This window comes from Motacilla alba, chromosome 2, assembly GCF_015832195.1.
Source record: "Motacilla alba alba isolate MOTALB_02 chromosome 2, Motacilla_alba_V1.0_pri, whole genome shotgun sequence".
Classification (NCBI taxonomy): domain Eukaryota; kingdom Metazoa; phylum Chordata; class Aves; order Passeriformes; family Motacillidae; genus Motacilla; species Motacilla alba.
Genome location: NC_052017.1, coordinates 87,639,354 through 87,656,291, shown reverse-complemented (window position 1 = coordinate 87,656,291; position 16,938 = coordinate 87,639,354). Strand labels below are relative to the sequence as shown.

General features: G+C 38.6%; 1 protein-coding gene and 1 long non-coding RNA gene across 2 annotated transcripts in view; one reads left to right on the top strand and one right to left on the bottom strand.

Moving 5' to 3' along the window:
* LOC119698151 (poly(rC)-binding protein 3-like) overlaps window positions 1–16,938 on the bottom strand; it is a 507,654-nt gene that overhangs the window by 158,646 nt on the left and 332,070 nt on the right. Inside the window, exon 4 of the mRNA XM_038129760.1 lies at window positions 12,497–12,582. The gene's annotated coding sequence lies outside the window, so the exon portion shown is untranslated. The remainder of the gene's footprint in view (window positions 1–12,496; window positions 12,583–16,938) is intronic.
* Window positions 1–16,938, top strand: part of LOC119698156 — a 37,931-nt gene that overhangs the window by 4,856 nt on the left and 16,137 nt on the right. The window lies entirely within an intron of this gene.

Sequence of the window (16,938 nt, the reverse complement as noted above, 5' to 3'; positions counted from 1 at the left end):
TCTCCTGCTTCTCCTGTTAATTCTGCTCATAAAGGTTGTTGTCATCTACTGGTAGAGAATTTAAACAGCAATTTTGTTGATGATACACCTTGCAGCAGAGAATGGATCTTCTTGTTGTGACATGGTGCTGCCATCCTTCCATGGTAATACACAGCAAGGCAGACAATACACTTAGATATTGTAACAACAGGCTTCTAACTGAGGTCAAAAAGCCTAATCAATCCTGTTCAGCGTCTGGGTTCCTCCTGAGGTGTCCAGGCCATGTTATCTTCTCCATATACTTAATTTTTCTTCTGGAGGAATGATCAGGGATTTCCTAGTAAATTACCAAACTGAACTCTTCAAACTCCTTAGGCCTTTCCATAGCTGGGATTATGGAGCATTAGCTGTCTGCTGCCAGGTTAAGTTTCATGAGCTGCTGAGAGCACCTCCTAATCAACTTTTATATTTCTAACTGGTTGACTTAGAGATGAAGTTGTAGTCTAAATCAAAGTTTTGTCTCCTGTGTAGCAGCAGTTCAACACATCATCATTGATCTCTACTTACTTAAATAAATGAACAATCAATTAATGTGAAGTAAATAAAACCAACCTCAAAATGAAGGCATAAGCCAGCTCTAGTCTTAAAAAGAGAGGAAACCGTGAATGAATGTTTAGGTATCAGTGTGAACAAAAATATTTGCATATGTGTTTACTTATTGCTGCATGCTCAGCATCACACCTGGATGCAAATCTGCTGGACACAACCAAGCTGCAGCCACTTCTGTCACCTTCCCTTGTGTTTAAAGTGGTTCAGACTTAGGGAATAGCAAACTTATCAGTGGTTTGATAACATTACTTCTCCCTGTTTTTCACACCCTGCCCCACAGCTGTGCCAACAGAGGGGTTTGCATGAATGCTCTCTAAAATGCTCAAGGCAAAACAAGCTAGATTATTTTAAGCAGTGTGAACTGTGGATCTGACCTGGCTTGGCTGAGTTAGCAGGTTTCAGGCTAAGGAGCAGTCATGCAAGCCACTCCACTAGCAAAACCAGAGGGGCAGCACTGCCAGCTGCTGGGTGGCTGTGACAGAGGAAAGCAGGAACATCTTTAAGCAGAGCAGCTGGAGCATAGAAGATGCCATCCCTTTGCAGCTGTAAAACTTCTGCCTCAGTGTCCCTTAGGTGTGGGAAAGACCAGCCACAGGAAAAACATCTTTTAGTATCTGGGGGGAAAATTTTACAGTGTGTTACTTCTATCCACTTGTTATACGTTGCACTTGAAAAAAACAAAAAAACCCCAAACAAACCCCAAACCAGCTAGTAAAGCAGCAAACTCTTTTAAATATAGAAAGTATAAATTTCTTGTACCCTATCCTGAGATAAAAAAATAACCCTTATCTGTGGTATAAGTGCACTGACATAAGCTTTCCCCCAGTCTTTGGCATTAAAAATCTCCAAACTCATAAAAACCTTCAAATTTCAAAAACTAAATCTAACCCTAAATGTTGTTTCTGTACTGGCAAAAGTTTTCAGCAAAAATTTAGTTCAGAAAAAACACCATTACTATTACTTAAGTGTGTCTGTGTGGAGTTTACAGGCTAAGGCATCAAACAAATGGCATGTCTTAAAATCCAGTGATGGTTTGATGGGCACTTTTCCCTGGCCTGCCTGAACTGAGTCAGCTCACTTCCCCAGGATGCTTGTTCAGTTGTATGGGAGCAATGATTTGGAGGCTACACTGCAAACCAGATGAGCACATTGCTCTGCCTTATAAAGGTTCTTGAAAAAAAAAGGAGATGAGTAGCCTTTCAAGGTTACTGACCCAGTTCAGAATTCAGTCCTACAAAAAAACTATGCCAGCACAAAGGGAAGGAAAGAAGCAGAGATAGGTGGAAGGCTGTGGAGAGGGGTGGGAGATGATTAAGTTGAATTTTGCCACCAAAAAATATACACAGAGAAGTCTAAAACAGCGTCCAGCATGAGTTCTGTGCCCCACCCAGAACCATCAATTAGCAGATATTTATTTATATTAGTACTAATGTACACAGACATTAAATAATTGTAAGTTAAAAATTAAATATATTAAATAAATAGTATTAGAAACCTTGATTTAATAGTCCTTTAAAACTGTAATCAAGTAAAACTAAAATTAAGGCATTTTAATGTATTTGTATTTTACTACCTTTAAATAACTTCACCTGTAATATAATATGCATTCTTATGCAGGAAAACAGTCACTTATGACAGTCACTGTGATTTGTCTGTTGCACTTGGAATGGAACTATAGGGTGGCATCACGGAAATAAGTTTTCTTCTCATTCTATTAGATACACAATAAGGCTTTCAGAATATTTTTATTTCAGACACAATCATTAGCAAAGAAACTGTGGTTTTCTGCACAAATATGCAATATGGACTTCAAGTGATGGCTGCCAAAGCACACGTTTAATGAAAGTAAAGTAATAGAGCACTGAGGAATATCATCTGGTAAATTGCTCCGGGTTACTCATGCAAGACATTGTCCTTTTTTGCGAACACACAAACACACAGTGCCAGTCAAAAGCCATGTTAATCTAACATTGAATTAAAAGCAGTTTAACCTTCTGCACTTCACATCATGGGCCAGAGCTCAGAGCAGAGGGCCAGATTCTGAGTGCCTAGTGTTTTACTAGGCTGCACCCAGCTTGGGTTTCTGTATTAAAAGCACCTGGCAGGACTTCTGAGGGTGTCCGTGGCATATTAGGGCATAAAGGTCAGGAGAGAAACTGAAAATGATTGCCCCAAGGGCCATCCACCCCCAAAAGTGCCTGTGTGCCATGAGAAACAACATTCTAAAGGACAGTCAGTCTCATCATCAACCTGCCATGGGGGCAAAAATCAGTGCAGCTCTTTAAATGTGATTGTTAGAAGGTGCACAAGTCTGACCTAAAGAAGGATTTACATTGCTTGAAACTTGTCTGTGTCTCTAAACTGCTCTGGTCCACACCAGAAAGAAAAGTGCCCCGCCCCTACAACCCAGCTCTGTCATCACACCATCATATAAAATTAAAACCAGCATTTGATGTAAAGAAAAAAAACCTGTTTCTAGATAAAAAATTACACAATAAACTTTTCAAACATTGAATTGAATGAGTATGAGAAAAGTATGAATTGTAATTAAAGTTCTACCTCTTATTATTTTCTGTAGTGAAACATAAACTAGCTGAGTGGCTGTTTTTAATTCTTCATGCAAAACTGTAAAACTGGGTCTTTAGGTCTCAAGCCTTAATCCAGGAAAATTAAATTCTTTAAGAGTTAAAAGCTGTAGGAAGTTTCTGTTACATTGCAGAACTACGTATCTGGCTTGACTTTTAAAAGAAGTGATTGAAAGTACAGGTGCAACAGACTGAGATACTGTCTTTTATCATTCAGTGGGCAGTGTTGAAGAACAGTGCAGAAAAGGGTGTCTGTTCCAGTCAGCTGCAGAAGAGCAGTTGTACTCATTTTATATACCAATAAGACATTAGGACAAAGATTTTAACAACAAAACCAGTAACTGAAATAGTACCAGGCACAATTGTATACACAGTGGAAGTCTTTGCAGCTTTTGTTTTATCAAAAAGCTGCTAAACAAAGAAGTTTTGCAATTTTTTTCTTTTTATTCCCAAGTATTTAATGAAAAGCACAGCTCCAGAAAAAAATCTCTTATCCTTCTAGAGTCTGATTTCTCATGCAGAATGAGTGTATGGAGGTTTTAATATTAAATAGTTTACTCACAGCACTTTCATTCAGACTCACATGCTAGTTTTCCTCCTTCATAAAAAGGCATTTTTTGGATACATGGCTGAAGAGCCAATCCACGAAGTTGCCTTCCAAATGCAGCAGCTGAGCACATCACACAGTCCCAGAGTTATCCCTCTCAACACACTCAGGGGAACCCATGGGTAACACTCGGCACCTCGTTCGGAGCGTGACGGGAAATACCAGCCGCACCAGCAAGGCTGGGAAAACCTTTTTCCTGATTGGCTGCTCATCCCAAACTGCCTGGCAGAGGTTTGAAATATTCAATGCTGGGAAGTGATATTCTGTGGAATTCATTCAATTTACCTGCACTACACTCCAAGGAGCCATGCTATTAAACAACAGCTCCAGTGTGTCAATAAAGTTAACTTAATTAAATTGCTTCCCCTCCCACTCTTCCAACTAGCAAGATTTAGGGCACAGGGACACAGTGTTGCTTGTAAATAAAGGATGATTTAGCTAATCATTTGGGGAAGAAAGAAATACTTTCATCAATAATTCTATGCACAAAGGAGGGAGCTAGTTTGAATTAAAGCAATCACGTAGGATAAGCGGAGAGATAATACCAACTATTGGAGAGCTGTGAATATTCTTCAAGCAGTGTTAATTGAGTCCACTATTTAAATCTCATTTAAATCTCCCCCTTTGCTCCATAAGACTGAAATAACAATTGCTTAAGTGTAATATTATAAAACATACTATCATTATTACAAGCATAGTGAATACACATTCTTAATTTGCTGGGGACTCATCTTGTCCCTTTCTGGTAATTTTGATATGTACACTCTCACTACCTTACAAGAGTCACATCTTAGGAGTCTCTAGTCTGTCCTTTTCTGTGGCAATACATGGAAAATATTACCAGTAATTAAGGATAAAAAAGACTAGAGTTTAGCCAAAATTAACAGATTGTTTGCAACCTTATCATACTTTCAAATTGTCAGCATGAAACCTCTGAGGCTTCCTGTCTGTTTGAGGTTAGATGTTTTGAAAGGCTACAATTAAACTGATGATGCTGTTTTGCAAAACAGTATTTATCTATTCTTATTCCTTTTTCCTCAGAAACTTTTCTAATTTTGACAGGAGTTCCCTGGTGTTAGATGTGCAATCTCTGCTCTGTCTCTTCAGTGTTTTCAGCTTTGCCCCAAATCTCCTTTTGCAGACACTGAGTAAAAGCATGCCAAGTACTAGCAGGTAGACTCTCTAAAGATTTCTTCTGTGCTGTTTATATCCTATTCCCTCTGCGCTTTTACCTGCAGGTAGTAAGTCTTTCTTGTTTCTTTTCTTCAAATATGCTTACAGTTTCCTATTAATAGCAAGATCTTGGAGCTGGTCTGAGTTTTTATAAGCAAGTGAAGAGAGAGAGATGCTTGTAAAGGCACACAGGCACAGTTTAATTTAGGAAGTATGAAAATACAAGCAGAAAAAAGTCCCTTTATGCCCTCACAGCCATTTCTTGCAGTACAGGCCATCTCTTCATAAAGAGATGGGGGGGTCTGAGACTGTGCATTCCTCCTAAAGCTCAAATCCTCCTCTAGTGTTGGGCTTGCTGCTCTTTGTTCTACTCTGGCTCAAACTGTCCAGTGCAGTCGAAGGTCTCTGATCACAAACCAATGAAATCACCAAGCAGAGGCCTGTCTCCATCTCATACTGGTTAATTAGTCTCTTACTTCTTCACAGCACAGGCTGGAATGGCAGCAGCCTTCCTGCATGTCCTCTCCCAATATCACATTAAAAAGCTCAGAGCATTATTCACACAGACTTGAGTTTCACTCAATAAGAGCTCCTACTGAATACCATAAGACAAAACCAAAATGAAATGTAATTAATGTGATTAAAAATGTCAGAATTCAGTTGGAATGAGCAGCCCTTTGACTACTTCATGTTGCAAGATGTGTTACTTTATCAATGCCTTATCAAAGTCAGGATTACACAAAGAAAAATGTGTATACAAATACAAATGTTAAATGCCTAGACCAAGAAATGCAATATAAACTAAAGATTACCTATCCAGGGAACTACTTATCAAAGAGACTGAATTACTTTAAATTGATGGCGCTGTGCAGTGGAAGGGTTACCAGGATGCTGAGTGCTGCAGGGTCAGAGCCAGCAAGGCTGGTGGGGTTGCCCTTACCTCTCCTCCCACATTTCTGCAGCACCCAGGGTGGCACACCTGACCTCCAGGAGTGGAGGGCAATACTCAGCTGCTCCCAGTGCACCTTTCCATTGATGGATCTCAGCCCCAGAGAAACAGAGCCCTATTCACAGCATCCAGGAGCGACAGGAAAGGGAGGGAGTCTTTCTTGTAGGACAACAGGGACCTTTCAGCTAGGATTGAATACACTGAATAAGACCCTTCTAGAAGGAGAAGGAAGAAAGGGAAAGTTTCTATTATAAAACAAATATCATTGAAATGGAAATCTTCTTTTTTAAAAACTAGTTGAACTCCATATGGCAGCATAAAATAATTAATACTATTACACTCCCATATTTTCTTTTCCTTTTTTCCCCCTCTACTCCCCAAGCCTGATAAAGTTGATAGGCCAGAAGACAGATGCTCTGCTCTTCTATTCAATATATAAATCTCGGTGAATAGTAAGAACATTAGGGAAAAAAAAGAGAGAGAAAAAAATGACAAAGACAATTTTCTTAGGATAATTATATGGCTTAGTTCCTTCTTAATGAGCTGTACTTCTGGCTTTCTACCCTGACAAGACAGGCAAATAATGTGTCTGTATCTGCCTAATAAGTGTTGTCTTTTAACTGGTTATTACTACTACAATATAAAAATACTGTGCATGTTGAGCTACACAGGACTGCATTTAGCCAAACTGCTCTTAAGCTGGACTGAACTTGCCCTGTCCTATCAGAATGGGGGAATCATACTTCAAATGCAGCACTCCTGCTTGAAAAGACACTAAACACTCCCTCTCTGCCCCAAATTCTTTGGTCCATCAGGAACTTGCAGCCCTTTGCCAGAGCCCCAGGAGGAGCTGCTGTGGGCAGGGTGTCACAGACACACTCCACAGCCCCAGGGATCCCAGCTGCAGCGACATCGATTTCTTCTATTTTTAATGTTGTGAGTGCTGCAGCGCTGTTCTTCAGCCAAAGGGCTGGCACAGGCACGCTGACCCTGCAGACCCTTTCAGTCCACAATCCTGTGCTCACTGCTGCTGGGGCATCCATGATTTGTGCCCACAGGAGCAAGGCTGGGAGAGCCCAGACCTGGGAGGCTCAGGTGGAGAGCAGGAGCAGAGCAGCAGCAGCAGGAGCAGAGCAGAGCAGCAGGAGCAGAGCAGCAGCCTCCTCCAGTGCACTGTAAGGAGCTCAGGCCACTCTCCACTTACAGGAAGGAGGATTGAAGTTCACAGTGATCCTGCCTATGTTTAGGCACTTATCCAAAGCTCCCAGTTCTGGAGAACAGTTGCTTTTGGCCAACTACATAAAGGAACTAGACATGTTGGAAGGCTTACTCAGCCCTTGAAAGGACCAGAATCCCTCAAGGTCTTGCCCTCCTCCTCTGTGTTAGCTGGAAGAGTGAGAGATGATGGCAGGACTTCGGACCATCCATAAGATGCCAGAAGTTAGACCTGTGTTCAAGGGATTTTCGAGGAATGGGAATCCATGAGGATGAGAGCAGAGAATATGGCACCCAATACCCCAGCAGGACCTGCCCACTTAACTCCTCCTGCTGCCAGAAGCACCCTACAGAGTGTCCCCTCAAAGTGGGCACTACACAGGGATCCTCAAAGGGTCCCCTTGAGGGATCAGGATCAGGCCTGGGACTACAGACCCATTTCTGGGGAGGAAGGGAGGGCTGTGAAGAGCTTCCACTGCTGCAGAGAGGAAAGGTGCTGCCTGTGGGCTCAGCATCAGGTGGCAAAGGCAGGCAATGCCTGCTCCAGAAGAAAATCTTGAGGGCACAGGTAATCCCTGAATACAATTTGAAATCTGAACTTTTGCTTTTTTTTTTGTGTCTGGTGTCACAGCATTTCTTGACTGATAAGAGACTCCCTAAAACTGATTTCCTCATTCAGACATCCCCTCTGCTGCCCACCCTGCCCCCTACCAGGTGACTGTGACCCTTCATATCCACTATTGCATTCAATTGCAAAAATCTGAATTAGCAAAGACAAGTGTCACAGGTGCTCAACATCTCCCGTTGAGCCCAGATCTTTATTTGTGAGAGCTGTCAGCCCAGTCAATGGCTGCTCTATCTCACTGTGGGCAGGCATATTCCATCCTGCTGATGTCAAAAGCACATCTCTATTCAGCGTTGCTCTATGCCGGGCAATTGCCACACTGTGGGGAAAGAAGATTAGGATCAGCGCCATTTGTCTACATAATTGCCCTTGTTTCTGGACAATTGTTCGGTCAGAGGCTAATGTTTTTTATTTATAGTTTTTCTACCCTCATCTGAATCTTCCTCTGCCTTTTTCTACGGCAAAGAATTCGGTATCATTTGGCTTCTATTGCAGAAATTCTGCTAGAAATCTGAGAAAAAAATATCTGAAACTAAATCCATTCCACTCATTTGAACAGAATTTTACATTGGGGACCTGGAGTAGTGCGTAAGACTCAAGGAAAAAACAAAGGAAATTTCTAGGAAAAAACAAAGATTAAATACACATTTAGCTTCTTTTTTCTTCATATTGTATAACTACCAAACAGAACTCAAATATATTTGCCTGCATGCTATCTTTAAAAGCTGAAATAAAAAGTATATGTTCCCTTTATATCTCAGTGTTCATTTAATCTAGTTCTGAAATTTCCTAAATAAGAAATAATATTGGTTTTCTTTATGGTAATAATTCTGTTTATTTTCACTTAGATAATTCATTTAGTGTTTTGCCTTTTTGTTATGCTTATTAAATAAATGAATCAACATCTAAGTTTAACACAGTTGCTGCCTTAGGCAAGACACTATTTCACTTCTTTAACACCTCAAGGGTTTCCAAATAGCCATACAAAGTAGAGCTGCTTGCTTCATTTTCCACTGTCCTGCAGGCAGCCTGCATAGGAAGTCATGCATAATTTTTTTAATACAAGAACAGATTTTGCTGAAACTGCTGTTTGTATTATTTTAATAGGTGCATTTTTTCAATTTAAATATATATTTTTATTTTAAATTATCCTTTCATTTCAAACAAGATAATTTAAACAATGTGCTGCCAAACTTATTAAATTCAATATCTGGATTTACATTAAATAACATGCAATATTCAAGTATTATGTGTCTGTTGGTAAATATTTGCTGACCATCAAACCACTGAGCTGGGAGAGTTTAAGAGACTGGAGAAAACAGCCTCTGACAGAAGTGTTTAGTCCAAGTTTGATATCTGTAGCTTTGTCTGCATGTTCAAAGGAGGTATTTTCTTCACTTTATTCAGGTTAGCTTTATGCAATATCTAGTTCATGCGCAGCTATCTCTTGAGAGCTGATAAAGGCAGAAAATCTTACTTTCTACTGTAGGGAAAAGCTCCATGGCAGAGACTGAAATTTGCTAATTCTAAAATCTTTCTGGGCACAGAAAAAACCACACTGATCTGTTTACTCAGTACAAAGAATGGCTAATTTGACTAATAAATCACCTTAATATATGTAATAAATAAGTAAACATAAAAATGTGAAATGTCATTCATTGGTTTCTAAGAAAACAAAAAGCAAATATCAAGAATCTGAATAAATGTATCAGGAACTTTTATGTAATTCCCTAAATGTGACAATATAAGTTCCAGTTTTACTAATATAAGTACCTAATGTAAACAAAGTAGCAGTCAAAATGATCAGTCCTATGATATTATCAAAGCAGTGGAACAGGACTGATTATGGTGATCAAAGGTTTTTCTCCCATCAGTATTTTGAGTACAGGAATTATGCTGCCAGTCAACAATAGAGTAAGCAGGGAAAAGATGAGGTAGAAGGAGGTTACACACTTTTTTGGGGCTAATACTGTACTTCCCAGTCCAGATTATGAAACTAGTGACATCAAGCACCATATTATTTACTGCTACACTTTGGCAGAAAGCCTGAATACTTTAATAATATCAACTGAGGGGAACAAACCCTTTTCCAGAAAACTAATGACAAAGTAAATGCACAGAAGAAAGACAGTGATAATTTCTTCTGACCCTCTATGTTTTTTACAACACTCTTTCTTAAAGCAGAGGCACCAAAACACAGCCTTCTGGTATCATCTCACCAAAGTCAGACTCACAACCAAACCAACAACCCCTGCTCTATGTTATCAATTTTTACAGTGAAATTGCTTATCTGCTGTGATTCCTGAAATATTTCCCTTAGAGATTAGGACCCCTTAGAACACAATTCCTCTTTTTCTCGATGAAGAGAGAAACTCTTCAGCCCTAAATTCAGTATGTTGCTATACATAGATGGGCTGAGGTTACCAAGCAACCCAGGTGCTTGATAGAGTAGGTCCGGACTGTTGATATCATTTGCAAATTTCATTGACAAGGAAATTCTGTCAGCTTCAGGTTGTCTGCAAAATACTGAAGACATCTAATTGTGAACCTTGCTGAAATCTTCAGCAAAAACTCTCCCTCAATCACGACTCCTCTTGCCAAGTATTTTCTATTTTCTATTGTATTTTCATTTAGCATGTGCTCCATTGACATTGTGTAGGGATAATGTTTTATGAGAACACTGAATAGTTTGAAGTAAACTCTAAAAATATTTTGCTGGTCATACAGTAGAACTAAGGAAGGTGATAGGTACTGTGATCAGAGGTGAGGGATTCCAATATTTTTTAGTAGAAGAGGGGATTTACCCTGTGACTATTACAATGTTGTACTACAAAATGAAAGGAGATATCACCACCCCTGCTTCACCCGTGGGTATATGCCTATCCTTCTCCTTTGCTTTTGTAGCATTTGCCTCAAAACACAATGTTGTTAATGAAAATAAATTTATTTGTCTAAGCAGAAATGGAGCCTCTTCCTTGGAACTTGCCCCCCCTGCTTCATCTCAAAATTAAACCCTGTGTTTTCTCCATTCAGACTGACTCACAATTTATTATTTATTTCCTGGGTTGATGAACCGATAAATCAGTTTCGTGCACAGTCCTGACATGCTTAATGCCACAGAGATTCAGTAATTCAATTATTAAGCTTGGATTCATTGTGCCAAACAGCCTCATTTTCCTTACGGTCTGCTTTTCATGGTAAACAGGACAGAGCTTCAAAACTGCATCTCACACACAAATCCAAGAAGAATGGAAGCTGCTGGCTCTAGCCTGTCTGTCTTCTTGGCAAAATACAACTGAATGGTTACTTAAGTTGATATGGAAGCTTGTATTGCTATCCACATCTCTGACGAGTTCTGGCCCAAATAGGAAAGTGAACCACACAGAGGTGCAGACAGGTGGATCACTTAGTGACACGTGACATGTTCAGTATTCTGCTTCCTGGGAAGAGAGAAGAGAAGCCATGACCCTGGGATCCTTTAAGACCCCAAATGAGACTCAAAAGCTGGGCTGTGTGCTTATAGTTAAAATGCCTGAAAAGCAACCAAACAAGCAATAAGAAAGAAGGAAGCTGTTTTTTAAATATAAATCCAAAGATTTTTATTCCCATGGGCAGTCATTAAATGGTGCATATTCTTTATATCACTTTTTCTTCATTTATAAGAACTAATACATCAGAAGACTTTTGTTTTGGAGACTGCTGGTAGATAAACACGCTAAATTATGATATACAAGGTCATGAAATATTTGATGCTGTATGAACTAAATTCAATGTATTCTCTTCTTTATCTCAGAAATATGCAGTGGCAAAAAAGAAAGAAAGTTCTAAAATTTCAATACCAATCATCCACAGAGTAATAAAACATGATTGTCAAAACTCAACCAACCAAGAACTGCATTTCACAAAATCTACTGGATACACTGAAGTGAAATAAGTGAAATATATTCCAAGATGTAGAAAATAACATAGTATTCACAGTAATTTTATGAAAATAGAAAGAAAGATGAAATTTAGTAGTGCTATGAGAATCTCCATTGATATTTTTGGAGCAGCAGTCTCTAGATACAAGATCTCTCACTTAAGAAATTAGAATAAGTGAACTTCATTGTTTAGAAAAACTTTGTTTTTTAAAATTCAGTCTCTTATGAAAGTTAAAAATTATGCACATGAAAACTAAAATTTTAATAAGTTCTGAAGCTCTCCCTCAACAAGACTTGACTAGAAAGGAACTTTCTTTTCTATTCCTCTTAGTAAGGATCCTCTTCCTTCTCATTCCAATGCAAACTTTTTTTCCCCTCCACTTTTCTCAATCCTTACCAGTTCTTCTAATGCTCTCTCTTCTAATGTAGAGGCTATCCTCAGACACTATTATTTCCAGAAGTTTCCAAATTCTTCTAGCTTCCTTTCCCTAAGTCCATCAAGAACATATAAATATTTAAATGCTTTAATTTTTCCATCCTAAAAATATTTTAATGGGAAAAAGGTTTCCCAAAACATCCAGAGATATGACCACAGTTCCATTGGCTCTACAAGTTGGGATAAATAGGCGAGTCAGTGCTTTATCTTAGCTCTATCTGTAATATTGATAGGTTTCATTCTAGCTGGGAAATTTAAGAGCAGTTCCATACTATTGAATTTGCACTCAGATTTACTGGGCCCAGAAAATGAATGTGATAGTCCATATAATAAATACAAGAGTAAAATTCAAGCCAGGAATATTAGAGAGAAAAAAAAATCTGAAACTGAGAACTTACTTGTCAGAAGAACAGTGATATTTAAAAATCTGCTGTTGGTGGTCAGCTTTTGCAGTCTCAAGATATCTAAAAGTGTTGAGTATGCTCTGAAAAGGAAAAGAATCAAGGCTTTAGTAATTTTGTCACCCACTAAACCAAAACTTGTCCAACATAGGTTACTTTTGCATTTTATGAGGTTATTAATTCATAAAATATGTTTTTATTTCCCCACTGGATTTGTAGGGATTTTATGGGCTTCCAGAAGTTGAACTGCTCAGATCAAACTTCCTGGAGTGCATAGGGAGTCAGAACAATGAGAAGAGCAATTATATAACTTATTATCTTGCATACCTACATTTCCAAGCTCTTAGAGCTGACAGAGAGCAGTGAAAATGAAAGTCTGACTCCTTGCTTAAAAAAAACCAATATACTGGAGTAAATGACTCCAAAACAAGCACAGAAAATCATGTCCCTAAATGTCATTCAAAAAAATGACTAAGAATTCATTTCCTATCTTTTGGACTAGTTAATGTACTTGGCCTCCTAAATTGTGGTCTAGTAGCTGAGACTATCCCTTTGTACTCAAACATTATTCTACATTAAAGTCTAGCTTTGTAATTTCCAATTGTCCTTAACAGACAGGGGAGTTGACTGTACCAAGAAGCCCTCTTAGCTCTCCAAATCAAAATGAAACTGAAAGACTGGGATTAGTGCTTCCATCTATGCAGGCTGTGATGGAAGGAGTTATGGGAGTTGGGAATTAAGGAGTGGAGTTGAGTCTATGAAAAGGAATGTTAGAGGGAAAGTGGGTTTAGTGTTGTTTTTGTTTCTCACTTTCCTATGCTATTTTTAATTGGCAAAAAAATTAAATTAGTTTTCCCAAAGTCATGTCTGGTTTGTTGTTTTTTTTTTTGCCTATTACGGCAATATTTTTTTTCCCTATTATGGTAATCAAGAATTATCTTCTTGTCTTTATTCCAATCTGTAAGATTTTCTATTGTATTTTCTCCCCATGTTCTGCTGAGAAGAGGAAGTGAGAGACTCAATGGATGGGTGCCTGGCTGCTGGCCAAAGTCAGCCCACCACAGCTATGAAATAATGTTTCCACTGTCAATCTTTCTAAGATCCCCAGGACTTAGACTGGAATGGAGATATAAAATCCATACTAATAAAACTCTGCCTATAACATATAGGAATAAACAGAATTAGCAAGGAGCAGAAATGTTGCTCAGAGAAAATTGCATTAACAGGAAAACTTCATAGATCTCTACCTTCTGTACTGTAATGAAGCCACAAATTTGAAAACAAAAGCTTATAGTTACAAGGACAAAGTCAAATGGCTACCACTCCATGAAAGGAGACAGATGAAAACCTCATTTTAAAAAGATCTCTACTTGTGAGGTGTCTTTGGCCCATTAAGCATTTTTTGACAGCAATGATTGAAATATAACATAGCAATTTTTTTTAAAGTCAGAGATGAGACTGATTGACTCACAGCAATGTATTTATTCTGTCAGCACTCTTTCAGAAACAACTATTTAAAGTTTTTTCACAGCTAGGTTTTTACAGTCCTGAAGTGATTTATTTAATTCCAGATTTCATTAAGCTCCAGAACTCCATTTTAGCAATCATTATGATACTGATAGTGCATTTCAGCTATGAAAAAGATTGAAGTGCTATGCATCTCTACCTGATATTGAAGGCTGTGGGATAAAATCTCCATCGAGTCGGTACCGCAGAGAATCCTCTGCATTTGTTTGGATTCCCTTGGTTTTGGTCAGGATATGCCTCACAGTGGCAAAATTAGCAAAACCCTCTCTAAAAGTCGTTGATTGAACTCATTCCTGCATGAGTTTTCTGTTAGAATTAATGTTCTGTTAAAATAATCAACAATCCACTGAAACAGTGAGATAGATGGCAAACATTTACACTGCCTCACATACATGAGAGAAACCTCTGGTATAACAAAACCTAGAAGAATAAAAGTTGACAGCAGAACCGAGAAAGTACAAAATTCTATCAACAATCTCCCATTTACAGCCCAACCCCTCTTGTAATTTTGTTGTGTTTTCAAGGCTAAATGACTAATCTGTCCTATCTGTACCCTGGGAAATCTATAAACGCACAGTGAAATTAACTACTAGTTGGGAAAGCGAGCTTGGAGACAGCCTTATGAAAATGTCACCTAAATCCTCATCAACTGTCAAAAAAAATAAAGCAGTATATTAGGAAATACTAGGAATAGAACAGAAAACAGAAGAAGAAGAAACATGATAATGCTGCCAAAGAAATCCATTGCCCACCTAGCATTTTGAATATTGAATACAGTTCCAGTCATTTCATCTCAAAAAATGACAGGATAGCAATAGGAGGATAAAGAAAATGGTGACAGGATGATCAAAGGTATTTAATGGTTTCTGTACTGGAAATGAAAAAAGAAAGGCTTTAGGATTTTCATATGGAAGAGGGACAAATGAGGAAAAGGACTGTCACAGAGCCCCAGGACAATAATGAACAGTACTGAGAAAGTGAATAGAGAATGGTTTTCACTTTATTTCATAGCAAAGGAAGCAGTCACAATAAAATGAGTAGTTAAAAAGTTTAAAACATGAAATCCAAGAGAGGATGCTTTCCACAAGGATCATAATTAAAGGGTGGAACTCATTGCCACAGGATGTGGTGGGAAGCTGTAAACATGTGTGGGCTTCAAAAAGCAAGCCACTGTAGTGGTAAAAGAAACATTGACCAGTACTAGCCTGTGTTTTACCCAAAGTTTCACGCTATAAACCCTCAGGTTAAGAAGCTTTACAGAGTGCTGTAGTGTGATACCAAGGGGGTTTGTCCTTTGGTCTGGTTTAAATACAGCTGTTGCAATTCTTCCCATTAAATTTGCTTTTTTTTTTTTTTTTCTGAATTCTTAGTCATCTCTTGCAACATGCAGATGTTAGCGAGCATTAGTGCAAATATGTGATTTTAGATTTCTATAAACATATTTACAGAGGGGCTTATGGACCATTTTAAGTTCAAATAGTGCAGCCTACTCAGGCAGGCAAGCTTTAGGCTAGGATTTTCTGAGGATCCTCAGGTCCAGCCTCCAAGCATCTAACTGCTACTGAAGACTAAAGGGATTGGTAAACAATACTCTAATTTTATGAAAATAAGAGATGATACTGAATTTTCTCCCCTCAAAAAAGAAGAAAATGGTAGTACCATTCCTGTGTAGTTAGTGGTCTTCATCTTGACTGTTTCATGTATTCAATGATGGGAGGCATAGAGATTTTCCCAGACAAATGGAGTTGTCACTTTCTGTTTATTGTGGTGACAAAATACCATTATTTTAGTGACTAAGCAAGGTTGCTTGAACTCTGTGTCCATCTACTTTGCATCTGATGCAGATTTATTAAAGACTTCCCTCTGAGACTCTTATGCTACAAGTGAAGGGCTTGTGAGTTCCACCATGGGATGGCTGATGCTTCTGATCAGATAAAAGATCATGGTTAGGAAACACTTTTAGACGACTATGATGGAAATATTCTGACTGACTCTTGCTGACTAGATCTTTAGTTGTGTAGGTGGCAACTCAGTTATGGAGTGTGTCTGGCCCCACAACTCCTGATTGCCCAGATCACTAACCTTGGTTGCTATCACTATTCCCTTCTGATACCTACCCATGCTATTTCATTGGAAACTAGGAGGTGGGAGGAGGGATGGGGCATACCCTGGTGTGACCCCCATAAGTGGGAAGCGAACCAGAAACCTGAGGAGGATTTTCTTCCAGTACTTTCATGGTGGCTACTCAATGTCTGTTCACGACAGAAAATGTTTGCATGGCTTCTTGGAGTGTTAAATATCCCTGAAAGCTGAATATGTCATGCTAGGCTAAGCTAACTTGGTATTTTGACTGCTGTTTTAGGTGGGAAACTGGCTTAGGTAGACAGACCCATCTGACCTCATGTAGACATTTTTAGTTACTAATTTATGCAAAATTCCAAAACACTAAAAGATTATCAGGTCTGTACAGAGGATCATTACAATTATCATTGTATTAATTTTTTATTTCCTAAACTATGGATGGTCTTGTAAAGAACTCTGAAAATAAAACCCTTTGTTTATTCTAATTATCCTAGAATGTGAAGTTATACAAAGGTACCAGTGAAACAGAATTTTCTGCACTTAAAAATTTTCTTGTAGACTGGAACAGTGTGGAACAGTTCCAAAGAGCCTTGCCCAAAAAAGGGAAACCAGACTCAAGAGATATTGCAGAAAAAAACTACTTATAACTACCTGCATTGGAACAGTGACTGCTCTTAAAATTCATACTCTATGCAGAGAAATGTTAGCTGTTCAAAACTGATGGGAAACAAATGAGGTTTACATACAAATCAGTGTGTCTGCATAAGTTCCTTCAAAGTTTACCTCAATTAACATGAAATCATTATTCTGTCCAAGCAAAAAGACTTTTC